A 19,917-nucleotide genomic window follows, 5' to 3' on the forward strand; every position below is an offset into this window, starting at 1 on the left:
GGTGATGGTGGCGATTATGTTGGTGGTGGTGGTGATGGTGGTGGTGGTGGTGATGATGGTGGTGGTGATAGTGGTGATGGTGGTGGTGATGATGATGATGGTGGTGATGATGGTGGTGGTGATGGTGGTGATGGCGGTGGTGATGGTGGTGGTGGTGGTGATGATGATGATGATGATGGTGATGGTGGTGATGATGGTGGTGGTGACGATGGTGGTGATGGTGGTGGTGGTGATAGTGGTGATGGCGGTGGTGATGGTGGTGGTGGTGATGATGATGATGATGGTGGTGATGGTGGTGATGATGGTGGTGGTGATGATGGTGGTGATGGTGGTGGTGGTGATGGTGGTGATGATGGTGGTGGTGGTGATGATGGTGGTGGTGGTGATGATGGTGGTGGTGATGATGGTGGTGATGATGGTGGTGGTGATGGTGGTGGCGGTGATGATGGTAGTGGTGATGATGATGGTGGTGATGGTGGTGGTGATGATGGTGGTGGTGATGGTGGTGGTGGGATGGTGGTGATGATGGTGATGGTAGTGGTGATGATGGTTGTCGTGATGTTGGTGGTGGTGATGATGGTGGTGGTGATGATGGTGGTGGTGATGATGGTAGTGGTGATGATGGTGGTCGTGATGATGGTGGTGGTGGTGATGATGGTAGTGGTGATGATGGTGGTGATGATGTTGGTGGTGGTGATGATGGTGGTGGTGATGGTGGTGGTAGTGGTGATGATGGTTGTCGTGATGTTGGTGGTGGTGATGATGGTGGTGGTGATGATGGTGGTGGTGATGATGGTAGTGGTGATGATGGTGGTCGTGATGATGGTGGTGGTGGTGATGATGGTAGTGGTGATGATGGTGGTGATGATGTTGGTGGTGGTGATGATGGTGGTGGTGATGGTGGTGGTGGTGGCGGTGATGATGGTGGTGGTGGTGATGATGATGGTGGTGGTGATGATGATGGTGGCGGTGGTGGTGATGGTGGCGATTATGTTGGTGGTGGTGGTGGTGGTGATGGTGGTGGTGGTGGTGATGATGGTGGTGGTGATAGTGGTGATGGCGGTGGTGATGGTGGTGGTGGTGATGGTGGTGGTGATGATGATGATGGTGGTGGTGATGATGGTGATGGTGGTGATGATGATGGTGGTGATGGTAGTGGTGATGATGATGATGGTGGTGGTGATAGTGGTGATGATGGTGGTGATGATGATGATGGTGGTGGTGATGGTGGTGGTGGTGATGATGATGGTGGTGGTGATGATGGTGGTGATGATGGTGGTGGTGATGATGATGATGATGGTGGTGGTGGTAAAGGTGGTGATGATGGTGGTGATGTTGGTGGTGAAGGTGGTGATGATGGTGGTGATGATGGTGATGATGATGATGGTGGTGATGATGGTGGTGGTGATGATGGTGGTGATGGTGGTAGTGATGATGGTGGTGGTGATGGTGGTGGTGATGGTGGTGATGATGGTGGTGGTGGTGATGATGGTGGTGGTGATGGTGGTGGTGGTGATGATGGTGGTGGTGATGGTGGTGATGATGGTGGTGGTGATGGTGGTGGCGGTGATGATGGTGGTGGTGATGATGATGGTGGTGGTGGTGATGGTGGTGATTATGTTGGTGGTGGTGGTGATGGTGGTGGTGGTGGTGATGATGGTGGTGGTGATAGTGGTGATGGCGGTGGTGATGGTGGTGATGGTGGTGGTGATGATGATGGTGGTGATGGTGGTGATGATGGTGATGATGGTGGTGGTGATGGTGGTGATGGCGGTGGTGATGGTGGTGGTGGTGATGGTGGTGGTGATGATGATGGTGGTGATGGTGGTGATGGTGGTTATGTTGGTGGTGGTGGTGATGGTGGTGATGGTGGTGATGATGGTGGTGGTGATGGTGGTGATGGTGGTGATGGTGATGATGGTGGTGATGGTGGTGATGATGGTGGTGGTGGTGATGATGGTGGTGGTGTGGTGGTGTGGTGATGGTGGTGGTGGTGGTGATGATGGTGGTGGTGAGTGGTGATGGCGGTGGTGATGGTGGTGGTGGTGATGGTGGTGGTGATGATGATGATGGTGGTGGTGATGATGGTGATGGTGGTGATGATGATGGTGGTGATGGTAGTGGTGATGATGATGATGGTGGTGTGATGATGGTGGTGATGATGATGATGGTGGTGGTGATGGTGGTGGTGATGATGATGGTGGTGGTGATGATGGTGGTGATGATGGTGGTGGTGATGATGATGATGATGGTGGTGGTGGTAAAGGGTGATGTTGGTGGTGAAGGTGGTGATGATGGTGGTGATGATGGTGATGATGATGATGGTGGTGATGATGGTGGTGGTGATGATGGTGGTGATGGTGGTAGTGATGATGGTGGTGGTGATGGTGGTGGTGATGGTGGTGATGATGGTGGTGGTGGTGATGATGGTGGTGGTGATGGTGGTGGTGGTGATGATGGTGGTGGTGATGGTGGTGATGATGGTGGTGGTGATGGTGGTGGTGATGATGGTGGTGGTGATGATGATGGTGGTGGTGGTGATGGTGGTGATTATGTTGGTGGTGGTGGTGATGGTGGTGGTGGTGGTGATGATGGTGGTGGTGATAGTGGTGATGGCGGTGGTGATGGTGGTGATGGTGGTGGTGATGATGATGGATGATGGTGGTGATGATGGTGATGATGGTGGTGATGGTGGTGATGGTGGTGATGGTGGTGGTGGTGATGGTGGTGGTGATGATGATGATGGTGGTGATGGTGGTGATGATGGTGGTGGATGGTGGTGGTGGTGATAGTGGTGATGGCGGTGGTGATGGTGATGATGATGGTGTGATGGTGGTGATGATGGTGGTGGTGGTGATGGTGGTGGTGGTGGTGATGAAGATGGTGGTGGTGATGATGGTGGTGGTGATGGTGGCGATTATGTTGGTGGTGGTGGTGATGGTGGTGGTGATGATGGTGGATGATGATGGTGGTGATGATGATGGTGGTGGTGATGATGGTGGTGGCAGTGATGATGGTAGTGGATGATGGTGGTCGATGATGGTGATGATGATGGTAGTGGTGATGATGGTGGTGGTGGTGATGATGGTAGTGGTGATGATGGTGGTCGTGATGATGGTGGTGATGATGGTAGTGGTGATGATGGTGGTGATGATGGTGTGATGATGTTGGTGGTGGTGATGATGGTGGTGGTGATGGTGGTGGTGGTGATGGTGGTGGTGATGATGGTAGTGGTGATGATGGTGGTGGATGATGGTGGTGGTGGTGATGATGGTAGTGGTGATGATGGTGGTGATGATGTTGGTGGTGGTGATGATGGTGGTGGTGATGGTGGTGGTGGTGGCGGTGATGATGGTGGTGGTGGGTGATGATGGTGGTGGTGGTGATGGTGGTGATTATGTTGGTGGTGGTGATGGTGGTGGTGATGATGGTGGTGGTGATAGTGGTGATGGCGGTGGTGATGGTGGTGGTGGTGATGGTGGTGGTGATGATGATGATGGTGGTGGTGATGATGTGATGGTGGTGATGATGATGATGATGGTGGTGATGGTAGTGGTGATGATGATGATGGTGGTGGTGATAGTGGTGATGATGGTGGTGATGATGATGGTGGTGGTGATGGTGGTGATGGTGGTGGTGGTGGTGGTGATGATGATGGTGGTGGTGATGATGGTGGTGATGATGGTGGTGGTGGTGATGATGATGATGATGGTGGTGGTGGTAAAGGTGGTGATGATGGTGGTGATGTTGGTGGTGAAGGTGGTGATGATGGTGGTGATGATGGTGATGATGATGATGGTGGTGATGATGGTGGTGGTGATGATGGTGGTGATGGTGGTAGTGATGATGGTGGTGGTGATGGTGGTGGTGATGGTGGTGATGATGGTGGTGGTGGTGATGGTGGTGGTGATGATGGTGGTGGTGATGGTGGTGATGATGGTGGTGGTGATGGTGGTGGTGATGATGGTGGTGGTGATGATGATGGTGGTGGTGATGATGGTGATGGTGGTGATGATGGTGATGATGGTAGTGGTGATGATGATGGTGGTGATGGTGGTGGTGATGGTAGTGGTGATGATGATGATGGTGGTGGTGATAGTGGTGATGGTGGTGATGATGGTGGTGATGATGATGGTGGTGATGATGGTGGTGGTGGTGATGGTGGTGATGGTGGTGATTATGATGGTGGTGGTGATGGTGGTGATGATGGTGGTGATGATGGTGATGATGATGATGGTGGTGATGATGGTGGTGGTGATGATGGTGGTGATGGTGGTAGTGATGATGGTGGTGGTGATGGTGGTGGTGATGGTGGTGATGATGGTGGTGGTGGTGATGATGGTGGTGGTGATGGTGGTGGTGGTGATGATGGTGGTGGTGATGGTGGTGATGATGGTGGTGGTGATGGTGGTGGTGATGATGGTGGTGGTGATGATGATGGTGGTGGTGGTGATGGTGGTGATTATGTTGGTGGTGGTGGTGATGTGGTGGTGGTGGTGGTGATGATGGTGGTGGTGATAGTGGTGATGGCGGTGGTGATGGTGGTGATGGTGGTGGTGATGATGATGGTGGTGATGGTGGTGATGATGGTGATGATGGTGGTGGTGATGGTGGTGATGGCGGTGGTGATGGTGGTGGTGGTGATGGTGGTGGTGATGATGATGATGGTGGTGATGGTGGTGATGATGGTGGTGGTGACGATGGTGGTGGTGGTGATAGTGGTGATGGCGGTGGTGATGGTGATGATGATGGTGGTGATGGTGGTGATGATGGTGGTGGTGGTGATGATGGTGGTGGTGGTGGTGATGAAGATGGTGGTGGTGATGATGATGGTGATGGTGGCGATTATGTTGGTGGTGGTGGTGATGGTGGTGGTGATGATGGTGGTGGTGATGGTGGTGATGATGGTGGTGGTGGTGATGATGGTGGTGGTGATGATGGTAGTGGTGATGATGGTGGTGGTGATGATGGTGGTGATGATGGTAGTGGTGATGATGGTGGTGGTGGTGATGATGGTAGTGGTGATGATGGTGGTCGTGATGATGGTGGTGATGATGGTAGTGGTGATGATGGTGGTCGTGATGATGGTGGTGATGATGTTGGTGGTGGTGATGATGGTGGTGGTGATGGTGGTGGTGGTGATGGTGGTGGTGATGATGGTAGTGGTGATGATGGTGGTCGTGATGATGGTGGTGGTGGTGATGATGGTAGTGGTGATGATGGTGGTGATGATGTTGGTGGTGGTGATGATGGTGGTGGTGATGGTGGTGGCGGTGATGATGGTGGTGGTGGTGATGATGATGGTGGCGGTGGTGATGGTTGATTATGTTGGTGGTGGTGATGGTGGTGGTGATGATGGTGGTGGTGATAGTGGTGATGGTGGTGATGGTGGTGGTGGTGATGGTGGTGGTGATGATGATGATGGTGGTGGTGATGATGTGATGGTGGTGATGATGATGATGATGGTGGTGATGGTAGTGGTGATGATGATGATGGTGGTGGTGATAGTGGTGATGATGGTGGTGATGATGATGGTGGTGGTGATGGTGGTGGTGGTGGTGGTGATGATGATGGTGGTGGTGATGATGGTGGTGATGATGGTGGTGGTGGTGATGATGATGATGATGGTGGTGGTGGTAAAGGTGGTGATGATGGTGGTGATGTTGGTGGTGAAGGTGGTGATGATGGTGGTGATGATGGTGATGATGATGATGGTGGTGATGATGGTGGTGGTGATGATGGTGGTGATGGTGGTAGTGATGATGGTGGTGGTGATGGTGGTGGTGATGGTGGTGATGATGGTGGTGGTGGTGATGGTGGTGGTGATGATGGTGGTGGTGATGGTGGTGATGATGGTGGTGGTGATGGTGGTGGCGGTGATGATGGTGGTGGTGATGATGATGGTGGTGGTGATGATGGTGATGGTGGTGATGATGGTGATGATGGTAGTGGTGATGATGATGGTGGTGATGGTGGTGGTGATGGTAGTGGTGATGATGATGATGGTGGTGGTGATAGTGGTGATGGTGGTGATGATGGTGGTGATGATGATGGTGGTGATGATGGTGGTGGTGGTGATGGTGGTGATGGTGGTGATTATGATGGTGGTGGTGATGGTGGTGGTGGTGATGATGATGGTGGTGGTGCTGTTGATGGTGGTGGTGATGATGGTGGTGGTGATGGTGGTGATGATGGTGGTGGTGATGGTGGTGGTGGCGATGATGATGGTGGCGGTGGTGATGGTGGTGGTGAAGGTGGTGATGGTGGTGGTGGTGGTGATGGTGGTGGTGGTGATGGTGGCGGTGGTGATGGTGGTGGTGAAGGTGGTGATGCCGGTGGTGGTGATGGTGGTGGTGGTGATGCCGGTGGTGGTGATGGTGGTGGTGATGATGGTGGTGGTGATGATGATGGTGGTGGTGGTGATGGTGGTGAAGGTGGTGATGGCGGTGTTGGTGGTGGTGGTGATGATGGTGGTGGTGATGATGGTGGTGGTGGTGGTGATGATGATGGTGGTGATGGTGGTGGTGATGGTGGTGGTGATGATGGTGGTGGTGATGATGATGATGATGATGGTGGTGGTGGTAAAGGTGGTGATGATGGTGGTGATGTTGGTGGTGAAGGTGGTGATGATGGTGGTGATGATGGTGATGATGATGATGGTGGTGATGATGGTGGTGGTGATGATGGTGGTGATGGTGGTAGTGATGATGGTGGTGGTGATGGTGGTGGTGATGGTGGTGATGATGGTGGTGGTGGTGATGATGGTGGTGGTGATGGTGGTGGTGGTGATGATGGTGGTGGTGATGGTGGTGATGATGGTGGTGGTGATGGTGGTGGCGGTGATGATGGTGGTGGTGATGATGATGGTGGTGGTGGTGATGGTGGTGATTATGTTGGTGGTGGTGGTGGTGGTGGTGGTGATGATGGTGGTGGTGATAGTGGTGATGGTGGTGATGGTGGTGATGGTGGTGGTGATGATGATGGTGGTGATGGTGGTGATGATGGTGATGATGGTGGTGGTGATGGTGGTGATGGTGGTGATGGTGGTGGTGGTGATGGTGGTGGTGATGATGATGATGGTGGTGATGGTGGTGATGATGGTGGTGGTGACGATGGTGGTGGTGGTGATAGTGGTGATGGTGGTGATGGTGATGATGATGGTGGTGATGGTGGTGATGATGGTGGTGGTGGTGATGATGGTGGTGGTGGTGGTGATGAAGATGGTGGTGGTGATGATGATGGTGGTGGTGATGGTGGCGATTATGTTGGTGGTGGTGGTGATGGTGGTGGTGATGATGGTGGTGGTGATGGTGGTGATGATGGTGGTGGTGGTGGTGATGATGGTGGTGGCGGTGATGATGGTAGTGGTGATGATGGTGGTCGTGATGATGGTGGTGATGATGGTAGTGGTGATGATGGTGGTGGTGGTGATGATGGTAGTGGTGATGATGGTGGTGTGATGATGGTGGTGATGATGGTAGTGGTGATGATGGTGGTCGTGATGATGGTGGTGATGATGTTGGTGGTGGTGATGATGGTGGTGGTGATGGTGGTGGTGGTGATGGTGGTGGTGATGATGGTAGTGGTGATGATGGTGGTCGTGATGATGGTGGTGGTGGTGATGATGGTAGTGGTGATGATGGTGGTGATGATGTTGGTGGTGGTGATGATGGTGGTGGTGATGGTGGTGGTGGTGGCGGTGATGATGGTGGTGGTGGTGATGATGATGGTGGCGGTGGTGATGGTGGCGATTATGTTGGTGGTGGTGATGGTGGTGGTGATGATGGTGGTGGTGATAGTGGTGATGGCGGTGGTGATGGTGGTGGTGGTGATGGTGGTGGTGATGATGATGATGGTGGTGGTGATGATGGTGATGGTGGTGATGATGATGATGATGGTGGTGATGGTAGTGGTGATGATGATGATGGTGGTGGTGATAGTGGTGATGATGGTGGTGATGATGATGGTGGTGGTGATGGTGGTGATGGTGGTGGTGGTGGTGATGATGATGGTGGTGGTGATGATGGTGGTGATGATGGTGGTGGTGGTGATGATGATGGTGGTGGTGGTAAAGGTGGTGATGATGGTGGTGATGTTGGTGGTGAAGGTGGTGATGATGGTGGTGATGATGGTGATGATGATGATGGTGGTGATGATGGTGGTGGTGATGATGGTGGTGATGGTGGTAGTGATGATGGTGGTGGTGATGGTGGTGGTGATGGTGGTGATGATGGTGGTGGTGGTGATGATGGCGGTGGTGATGGTGGTGGTGGTGATGATGGTGGTGGTGATGGTGGTGATGATGGTGGTGGTGATGGTGGTGGCGGTGATGATGGTGGTGGTGATGATGATGGTGGTGGTGATGATGGTGATGGTGGTGATGATGGTGATGATGGTAGTGGTGATGATGATGGTGGTGATGGTGGTGGTGATGGTAGTGGTGATGATGATGATGGTGGTGGTGATAGTGGTGATGGTGGTGATGATGGTGGTGATGATGATGGTGGTGATGATGGTGGTGGTGGTGATGGTGGTGATGGTGGTGATTATGATGGTGGTGGTGATGGTGGTGGTGGTGATGATGATGGTGGTGGTGCTGTTGATGGTGGTGGTGATGATGGTGGTGGTGGTGATGATGGTGGTGGTGATGGTGGTGGTGGCGATGATGATGGTGGCGGTGGTGATGGTGGTGGTGAAGGTGGTGATGGTGGTGGTGGTGGTGATGGTGGTGGTGGTGATGGTGGCTGTGGTGATGGTGGTGGTGGTGGTGAAGGTGGTGATGCCGGTGGTGGTGATGGTGGTGGTGGTGATGCCGGTGGTGGTGATGGTGGTGGTGATGATGGTGGTGGTGATGATGATGGTGGTGGTGGTGATGGTGGTGAAGGTGGTGATGGCGGTGTTGGTGGTGGTGGTGATGATGGTGGTGGTGATGATGGTGGTGGTGGTGGTGATGATGATGGTGGTGATGGTGGTGGTGGTGGTGGTGATGATGATGGTGGTGATGGTGGTGGTGATGATGATGATGGTGGTGGTGATGATGGTGATGATGATGGTGGTGGTGATGATGGTGGTGATGGTGGTGATGATGGTGGTGGTGATGGTGGTGGTGGTGATGATGGTGGTGATGATGATGATGGTGGTGATGGTAGTGGTGATGATGACGATAGTGGTGGTGATGATGGTGATGATGGTGGTGATGATGATGGTGGTGGTTGCTGATGGTGGTGATCGTGGTGGTGGTGATGGTGATGACAATGGTGATGATGGTGGTGGTGATAGTGGTGATGGTGGTGATGATGGTGGTGATGGTGGTGGTGATGGTGGTGGTGGTGATGATGATGGTGGTGATGGTGGTGGTGATGATGATGATGGTGGTGATGATGATGGTGGTGGTGATGATGGTGGTGATGGTGGTGATGATGGTGGTGGTGATGGTGGTGGTGGTGGTGGTGATGATGGTGGTCATGATGATGATGGTGGTGATGGTAGTGGTGATGATGATGATAGTGGTGGTGATGATGGTGATGATGGTGGTGATGATGATGGTGGTGGTTGCTGATGGTGGTGATCGTGGTGGTGGTGATGGTGGTGATGGTGATGACAATGGTGATGATGGTGGTGGTGATAGTGGTGATGGTGGTGATGATGGTGGTGATGGTGGTGATGATGGTGGTGATGATGATGGTGGTGGTGATGATGGTGGTGATGGTGGTGGTGATGGTGGTGATGATGATGGTGGTGGTGATGATGGTGATGATGGTGGTGGTGATGGTGGTGATGGTGATGACGATGGTGGTGGTGATGATGGTGGTGGTGATAGTGGTGATGGTGATGGTGGTGATGATGGTGGTGATGGTGGTGATGATGGTGGTGATGATGATGGTGGTGGTGATGATGGTGGTGATGGTGGTGGTGGTGATGATGATGGTGGTGGTGATGATGGTGATGGTGGTGGTGGTGATGATGGTGGTGGTGATGGTGGTGATGATGGTGGTGGTGGTGATGATGGTGGTGGTGGTGATGATGGTGGTGGTGATGATGATGGTAGTGGTGATGATGGTGGTCGTGATGATGGTAGTGGTGATGATGGTGGTGATGATGTTGGTGGTGGTGATGATGGTGGTGGTGATGGTGGTGGTGGTGATGGTGGTGGTGATGATGGTGGTGGTGGTGGTGATGAAGATGGTGGTGGTGATGATGATGGTGGCGGTGGTGATGGTGGCGATTATGTTGGTGGTGGTGGTGATGGTGGTGGTGATGATGGTGGTGGTGATGGTGGTGATGATGGTGGTGGTGGTGATGATGGTGGTGGCGGTGATGATGGTAGTGGTGATGATGGTGGTCGTGATGATGGTGGTGATGATGGTAGTGGTGATGATGGTGGTGGTGGTGATGATGGTAGTGGTGATGATGGTGGTCGTGATGATGGTGGTGATGATGGTAGTGGTGATGATGGTGGTCGTGATGATGGTGGTGATGATGTTGGTGGTGGTGATGATGGTGGTGGTGATGGTGGTGGTGGTGATGGTGGTGGTGGCGGTGATGATGGTGGTGGTGGTGGTGATGAAGATGGTGGTGGTGATGATGATGGTGGCGGTGGTGATGGTGGTGATGGTGGCGATTATGTTGGTGGTGGTGGTGATGGTGGTGGTGGTGGTGATGATGGTGGTGGTGATAGTGGTGATGGTGGTGATGGTGGTGGTGATGATGATGATGGTGGTGATGATGGTGGTGGTGATGGCGGTGGTGATGGTGGTGGTGGTGATGGTGGTGGTGGTGATGATGATGATGATGGTGGTGATGGTGGTGATGATGGTGGTGGTGACGATGGTGGTGATGGTGGTGGTGGTGATAGTGGTGATGGCGGTGGTGATGGTGGTGGTGGTGATGATGATGATGGTGGTGATGGTGGTGATGATGGTGGTGGTGATGATGGTGGTGATGGTGGTGGTGGTGATGGTGGTGGTGATGGTGGTGATGATGGTGGTGGTGGTGATGATGGTGGTGGTGGTGATGATGGTGGTGGTGATGGTGGTGATGATGGTGGTGGTGATGGTGGTGGCGGTGATGATGGTAGTGGTGATGATGATGGTGGTGATGGTGGTGGTGATGATGGTGGTGGTGATGGTGGTGGTGGGATGGTGGTGATGATGGTGATGGTAGTGGTGATGATGGTTGTCGTGATGTTGGTGGTGGTGATGATGGTGGTGGTGATGATGGTGGTGGTGATGATGGTAGTGGTGATGATGGTGTGATGATGGTGGTGGTGATGATGGAGTGGTGATGATGGTGGTGATGATGTTGGTGGTGGTGATGATGGTGGTGGTGATGGTGGTGGTGGTGGCGGTGATGATGGTGGTGGTGGTGATGATGATGGTGGTGGTGATGATGATGGTGGTGGTGATGGTGATTATGTTGGTGGTGGTGGTGGTGGTGATGGTGGTGGTGGTGGTGATGATGGTGGTGGTGATAGTGGTGATGGCGGTGGTGATGGTGGTGGTGGTGATGGTGGTGGTGATGATGATGATGGTGGTGGTGATGATGGTGATGGTGGTGATGATGATGATGATGGTGGTGATGGTAGTGGTGATGATGATGATGGTGGTGGTGAGTGGTGATGATGGTGGTGATGATGATGGTGGTGGTGATGGTGGTGATGGTGGTGGTGGTGATGATGATGGTGGTGGTGATGATGGTGGTGATGATGGTGGTGGTGGTGATGATGATGGTGGTGGTGGTAAAGGTGGTGATGATGGTGGTGATGTTGGTGGTGAAGGTGGTGATGATGGTGGTGATGATGGTGATGATGATGATGGTGGTGATGATGGTGGTGGTGATGATGGTAGTGATGATGGTGGTGGTGATGGTGATGGTGGTGATGATGGTGGTGGTGGTGATGATGGTGGTGGTGATGGTGGGTGGTGATGATGGTGGTGGTGATGGTGGTGATGATGGTGGTGTGATGATGGTGGTGGTGATGATGATGGTGGTGGTGGTGATGGTGGTGATGGTGGTGATTATGTTGGTGGTGGTGGTGATGGTGGTGGTGGTGGTGATGATGGTGGTGGTGATAGTGGTGATGATGGTGGTGATGGTGGTGATGGTGGTGGTGATGATGATGATGATGGTGGTGATGGTGGTGATGATGGTGGTGGTGATGATGGTGGTGGTGATGGTGGTGATGGCGGTGGTGATGGTGGTGGTGGTGATGGTGGTGATGATGATGATGGTGGTGATGGTGGTGATGATGGTGGTGGTGATGGTGGTGGTGGTGATAGTGGTGATGGTGGTGGTGATGGTGGTGGTGGTGATGGTGATGATGATGGTGGTGATGGTGGTGATGATGGTGGTGGTGGTGATGATGGTGGTGGTGGTGGTGATGAAGATGGTGGTGGTGATGATGGTGGCGGTGGTGATGGTGGTGATTATGTTGGTGGTGGTGGTGATGGTGGTGGTGATGATGGTGGTGGTGATGATGGTGGTGGTGGTGATGATGGTGGTGGTGATGATGGTAGTGGTGATGATGGTGGTCGGTGATGGTGGTGATGATGGTAGTGGTGATGATGGTGGTGGTGGTGATGATGGTAGTGGTGATGATGGTGGTGTGATGATGGTGGTGATGATGGGTGGTGATGATGGTGGTCGTGATGATGGTGGTGATGATGTTGGTGGTGGTGATGATGGTGGTGGTGATGGTGGTGATGGTGGTGGTGGCGGTGATGATGGTGGTGGTGGTGGTGATGAAGATGGTGGTGGTGATGATGATGGTGGCGGTGGTGATGGTGGTGATGGTGGCGATTATGTTGGTGGTGGTGGTGATGGTGGTGGTGGTGGTGATGATGGTGGTGGTGATAGTGGTGATGGTGGTGGTGATGATGATGATGGTGGTGATGATGGTGGTGGTGATGGTGGTGATGGCGGTGGTGATGGTGGTGGTGGTGATGGTGGTGGTGATGATGATGATGATGATGGTGATGGTGGTGATGATGGTGGTGGTGACGATGGTGGTGATGGTGGTGGTGGTGATAGTGGTGATGGTGGTGGTGGTGATGATGATGATGATGGTGGTGATGGTGGTGATGATGGTGGTGGTGATGATGGTGGTGATGGTGGTGGTGGTGATGGTGGTGATGATGGTGGTGGTGGTGATGATGGTGGTGGTGGTGATGATGGTGGTGGTGATGATGGTGGTGATGATGGTGGTGGTGATGGTGGTGGTGGTGATGATGGTAGTGGTGATGATGATGGTGGTGATGGTGGTGGTGATGATGGTGGTGGTGATGGTGGTGGTGGGATGGTGGTGATGATGGTGATGGTAGTGGTGATGATGGTTGTCGTGATGTTGGTGGTGGTGATGATGGTGGTGGTGATGATGGTGGTGGTGATGATGGTAGTGGTGATGACGTGATGATGGTGGTGGTGGTGATGATGGTAGTGGTGATGATGGTGGTGATGATGTTGGTGGTGGTGATGATGGTGGTGGTGATGGTGGTGGTAGTGGTGATGATGGTTGTCGTGATGTTGGTGGTGGTGATGATGGTGGTGGTGATGATGGTGGTGGTGATGATGGTAGTGGTGATGATGGTGGTCGTGATGATGGTGGTGGTGGTGATGATGGTAGTGGTGATGATGGTGGTGATGATGTTGGTGGTGGTGATGATGGTGGTGGTGATGGTGGTGGTGGTGGCGGTGATGATGGTGGTGGTGATGATGATGGTGGTGGTGATGATGATGGTGGCGGTGGTGGTGATGGTGGCGATTATGTTGGTGGTGGTGGTGGTGGTGATGGTGGTGGTGGTGGTGATGATGGTGGTGGTGATAGTGGTGATGGCGGTGGTGATGGTGGTGGTGGTGATGGTGGTGGTGATGATGATGATGGTGGTGGTGATGATGGTGATGGTGGTGATGATGATGGTGGTGATGGTAGTGGTGATGATGATGATGGTGGTGGTGATAGTGGTGATGATGGTGGTGATGATGATGGTGGTGGTGATGGTGGTGATGGTGGTGGTGGTGATGATGATGGTGGTGGTGATGATGGTGGTGATGATGGTGGTGGTGATGATGATGATGATGATGGTGGTGGTGGTAAAGGTGGTGATGATGGTGGTGATGTTGGTGGTGAAGGTGGTGATGATGGTGGTGATGATGGTGATGATGATGATGGTGGTGATGATGGTGGTGGTGATGATGGTGGTGATGGTGGTAGTGATGATGGTGGTGGTGATGGTGGTGGTGATGGTGGTGATGATGGTGGTGGTGGTGATGATGGTGGTGGTGATGGTGGTGGTGGTGATGATGGTGGTGGTGATGGTGGTGATGATGGTGGTGGTGATGGTGGTGGCGGTGATGATGGTGGTGGTGATGATGATGGTGGTGGTGGTGATGGTGGTGATTATGTTGGTGGTGGTGGTGATGGTGGTGGTGGTGGTGATGATGGTGGTGGTGATAGTGGTGATGGCGGTGGTGATGGTGGTGATGGTGGTGGTGATGATGATGGTGGTGATGGTGGTGATGATGGTGATGATGGTGGTGGTGATGGTGGTGATGGCGGTGGTGATGGTGGTGGTGGTGATGGTGGTGGTGATGATGATGATGGTGGTGATGGTGGTGATGATGGTGGTGGTGACGATGGTGGTGGTGGTGATAGTGGTGATGGCGGTGGTGATGGTGATGATGATGGTGGTGATGGTGGTGATGATGGTGGTGGTGGTGATGATGGTGGTGGTGGTGGTGATGAAGATGGTGGTGGTGATGATGATGGTGGCGGTGGTGATGGTGGCGATTATGTTGGTGGTGGTGGTGATGGTGGTGGTGATGATGGTGGTGGTGATGGTGGTGATGATGGTGGTGGTGGTGATGATGGTGGTGGCGGTGATGATGGTAGTGGTGATGATGGTGGTCGTGATGATGGTGGTGATGATGGTAGTGGTGATGATGGTGGTGGTGGTGATGATGGTAGTGGTGATGATGGTGGTCGTGATGATGGTGGTGATGATGGTAGTGGTGATGATGGTGGTCGTGATGATGGTGGTGATGATGTTGGTGGTGGTGATGATGGTGGTGGTGATGGTGGTGGTGGTGATGGTGGTGGTGATGATGGTAGTGGTGATGATGGTGGTCGTGATGATGGTGGTGGTGGTGATGATGGTAGTGGTGATGATGGTGGTGATGATGTTGGTGGTGGTGATGATGGTGGTGGTGATGGTGGTGGTGGTGGCGGTGATGATGGTGGTGGTGGTGATGATGATGGTGGCGGTGGTGATGGTGGCGATTATGTTGGTGGTGGTGATGGTGGTGGTGATGATGGTGGTGGTGATAGTGGTGATGGCGGTGGTGATGGTGGTGGTGGTGATGGTGGTGGTGATGATGATGATGGTGGTGGTGATGATGGTGATGGTGGTGATGATGATGATGATGATGGTGGTGATGGTAGTGGTGATGATGATGATGGTGGTGGTGATAGTGGTGATGATGGTGGTGATGATGATGGTGGTGGTGATGGTGGTGATGGTGGTGGTGGTGGTGGTGATGATGATGGTGGTGGTGATGATGGTGGTGATGATGGTGGTGGTGGTGATGATGATGATGATGGTGGTGGTGGTAAAGGTGGTGATGATGGTGGTGATGTTGGTGGTGAAGGTGGTGATGATGGTGGTGATGATGGTGATGATGATGATGGTGGTGATGATGGTGGTGGTGATGATGGTGGTGATGGTGGTAGTGATGATGGTGGTGGTGATGGTGGTGGTGATGGTGGTGATGATGGTGGTGGTGGTGATGATGGCGGTGGTGATGGTGGTGGTGGTGATGATGGTGGTGGTGATGGTGGTGATGATGGTGGTGGTGATGGTGGTGGCGGTGATGATGGTGGTGGTGATGATGATGGTGGTGGTGATGATGGTGATGGTGGTGATGATGGTGATGATGGTAGTGGTGATGATGATGGTGGTGATGGTGGTGGTGATGGTAGTGGTGATGATGATGATGGTGGTGGTGATAGTGGTGATGGTGGTGATGATGGTGGTGATGATGATGGTGGTGATGATGGTGGTGGTGGTGATGGTGGTGATGGTGGTGATTATGATGGTGGTGGTGATGGTGGTGGTGGTGATGATGATGGTGGTGGTGCTGTTGATGGTGGTGGTGATGATGGTGGTGATGATGGTGGTGGTGATGGTGGTGGCGATGATGATGGTGGCGGTGGTGATGGTGGTGGTGAAGGTGGTGATGGTGGTGGTGATGGTGGTGGTGGTGATGGTGGCGGTGGTGATGGTGGTGGTGGTGGTGAAGGTGGTGATGCCGGTGGTGGTGATGGTGGTGGTGGTGATGGTGGTGGTGATGGTGGTGGTGATGATGGTGGTGGTGATGATGATGGTGGTGGTGGTGATGGTGGTGAAGGTGGTGATGGCGGTGTTGGTGGTGGTGGTGATGATGGTGGTGGTGATGATGGTGGTGGTGGTGGTGATGATGATGGTGGTGATGGTGGTGGTGATGGTGGTGGTGGTGATGATGATGGTGGTGATGGTGGTGATGATGATGATGGTGGTGGTGATGATGGTGATGATGATGGTGGTGGTGATGATGGTGGTGATGGTGGTGATGATGGTGGTGGTGATGGTGGTGGTGGTGATGATGGTGGTGATGATGATGATGGTGGTGATGGTAGTGGTGATGATGACGATAGTGGTGGTGATGATGGTGATGATGGTGGTGATGATGATGGTGGTGGTTGCTGATGGTGGTGATCGTGGTGGTGGTGATGGTGGTGATGACAATGGTGATGATGGTGGTGGTGATAGTGGTGATGGTGGTGATGATGGTGGTGATGGTGGTGGTGATGGTGGTGGTGGTGATGATGATGGTGGTGGTGATGATGATGATGGTGGTGATGATGATGGTGGTGGTGATGATGGTGGTGATGGTGGTGATGATGGTGGTGGTGATGGTGGTGGTGGTGGTGGTGATGATGGTGGTCATGATGATGATGGTGGTGATGGTAGTGGTGATGATGATGATAGTGGTGGTGATGATGGTGATGATGGTGGTGGTTGCTGATGGTGGTGATCGTGGTGGTGGTGATGGTGGTGATGGTGATGACAATGGTGATGATGGTGGTGGTGATAGTGGTGATGGTGGTGATGATGGTGGTGATGGTGATGGTGGTGATGATGGTGGTGATGATGATGGTGGTGGTGATGATGGTGGTGATGGTGGTGGTGATGGTGGTGATGATGATGGTGGTGGTGATGATGGTGATGATGGTGGTGGTGATGGTGGTGATGGTGATGACGATGGTGGTGGTGATGATGGTGGTGGTGATAGTGGTGATGGTGATGGTGGTGATGATGGTGGTGATGGTGGTGATGATGGTGGTGATGATGATGGTGGTGGTGATGATGGTGGTGATGGTGGTGGTGGTGATGGTGGTGATGATGATGGTGGTGGTGATGATGGTGATGGTGGTGGTGGTGATGATGGTGGTGGTGATGGTGGTGATGATGGTGTTGGTGATGATGGTGGTGATGGTGATGGTGGTGATGATGATGGTGGTGGTGGTGATGGTGGTGGTGGTGATGATGGTGATGGTGGTGGTGGTGGTGGTGGTACATAGGCGCCAGACTGCATTGCTTGCTCCCTTGGTGGGCTGCTTGATGAAAGCCAGTCACTATTTAAATCACCCAGAAAATATACCTCTCCGTTGATAACCGACGTCATGGCTTGGTTACTGTCAACTGTGGGACCTTACATATACAGGCCTTTCCAAATCATGTCCAAGCAATTGCATTTACCACAGGTGGACTCCAATCAAGTTGTAGAAACATCTCAAGGATGATCAATGGAAACAGGATGCACCTGAGCTCAATTTCAAGTCTCATAGCAAAGGGTCTGAATACTTATGTAAATAAGGTTTTTATGTTTTATGAATATGGAATAGAAATAATCAAAGGTAGGTGTGGTAATATGGTAATATATATCCAATCTTTTTTTCACAACTAGATGAGAGAAAATAAAAGGTTTTTATGTTTGAACAAATCTGCAGCCTGCGGTTACACCACTATAACTTATTATTGTCATTTTAAATAAACAACCACAGTGAGTAGGCTGAAGTATTTGTCAACAAATCGTGAAGAAACAGAATAATCATGAGAAGGATGAGGAATAACAAAAGTATATTCTCAACAAGCACAACTACTGGACTTTATTGGCACCATTATTTGAAGTGCTGTCACCATGAAAATGTTTAAAATCAACTTGTCCCAGCAGCATTTGATGCAAAGAGGGTAGAAATTGTGTATTTTGTCGATATTGCCATGCCAAGCAGAGCTGTTTGTTTAATCGAGAAACAAATTATCCTGAGACACAAGTCTCAACGTCAACAGTGAAGAGGCGACTCCGGGATGCTGGCCTTCTAGGCAGAGTTCTTCTGTCCAGTCTCAACGTCAACAGTGAAGAGGCGACTCCGCGACTCCGGGATGCTGGCCTTCTAGGCAGAGTTCTTCTGTCCAGTCTCAACGTCAACAGTGAAGAGGCGACTCCGCGACTCCGGGATGCTGGCCTTCTAGGCAGAGTTCTTCTGTCCAGTCTCAACGTCAACAGTGAAGAGGCGACTCTGGGAATGCTGACCTTCTTGGCAGAGTTCCTCTGTCCAGTGTCTGGGTTCGATTGCCTGTTTTAATCTTTTATTTTTATTGGTCAGTCTGAGATAAGGCTTTTTCTTTGCGAACTCTGCCTAGAAGGCCAGCATCCCTGAGTCACCTCTTCACTGTTGACGTTGGGACTGGTGTTTTGCAGGGTACTATTTAATGAAGCTGCCAGTTGAGGACTTGTGAGGCATCTGTTTCTCAAACTGGACACTCTAATGTACTTGTCCTCTTGCTCAGTTGTGCACCAGGGCCTCCCACTCCTCTTTCTATTCTGGTTAGAGCCAGTTCGCGCATTTCTGTGAAGGGAGTAGTGCACAGCGTTGTACGAGATCTTCAGTTTCTTGGCAATTTCTCGCATGGAATAGCCTTCATTTCTCAGAACAAGAATAGACTGACGGGTTTCAAAATAAAGGTCTTTGTTTCTGGCCATTTTGAGTCTGTAATCAAACCCACAAATGCTGATGCTCCAGATACTCAACTAGTCTAAAGAAGGCCAGTTTTATTGCTTCTGGTCATTGGTTATGTTTTACAGCCAGTCCAATGAGCAGCACTATGGTCTCTGGTCATTGGTTATGTTTTACAGCCAGTCCAATGAGCAGCACTATGGTCTCTGGTCATTGGTTATGTTTTACAGCCAGTCCAATGAGCAGCACTATGGTCTCTGGTCATTGGTTATGTTTTACAGCCAGTCCAATGAGCAGCACTATGGTCTCTGGTCATTGGTTATGTTTTACAGCCAGTCCAATGAGCAGCACTATGGTCTCTGGTCATTGGTTATGTTTTACAGCCAGTCCAATGAGCAACACTATGGTCTCTGGTCATTGGTTATGTTTTACAGCCAGTCCAATGAGCAACACTATGGTCTCTGGTCATTGGTTATGTTTTAAAGCCAGTCCAATGAGCAACACTATGGTCTCTGGTCATTATTATTGGTTTGCGACTTTGCGACCTGCCTGCTTGCCTGCCTGCCTGCCTGCCTGCCTGCCTGCCTGCCTGTCGTCTGGTCTGCCTGTTTGCCTGCCTGCCTGTCTGTCTGTCTGCCTGTCTGTCTGTCTGTCTGCCTGTCTGTCTGGTCTGTCTGGTTGCCTGTTTGCCCGTCAGCCAGTCTGCAATGAGCTGCACTATGGTCTCTGGTCTGTCTGGTAAATGCTTTGATTTCCTGCTTTGACATGTCAAAACATTATGAGCAATCACTCTGACTGGTCTCTGGTCTGTGATTGGTTATGTTTTATCATCTTTTGGACTGTATCAATGAGCAGGCACTAAAATG

General features: G+C 52.0%; 1 pseudogene; it reads right to left on the minus strand.

Annotated features, from left to right (window-relative positions):
- Positions 1 to 1,396: 1,396 nt before the first annotated feature.
- Positions 1,397 to 17,583, minus strand: LOC123996445 (annotated as a pseudogene).
- Between the last annotated feature and the right edge of the window lie 2,334 nt (positions 17,584 to 19,917).

The sequence above is a fragment of the Oncorhynchus gorbuscha genome, linkage group LG15 (genome assembly GCF_021184085.1).
Source record: "Oncorhynchus gorbuscha isolate QuinsamMale2020 ecotype Even-year linkage group LG15, OgorEven_v1.0, whole genome shotgun sequence".
NCBI classification, from domain to species: Eukaryota; Metazoa; Chordata; class Actinopteri; order Salmoniformes; family Salmonidae; genus Oncorhynchus; species Oncorhynchus gorbuscha.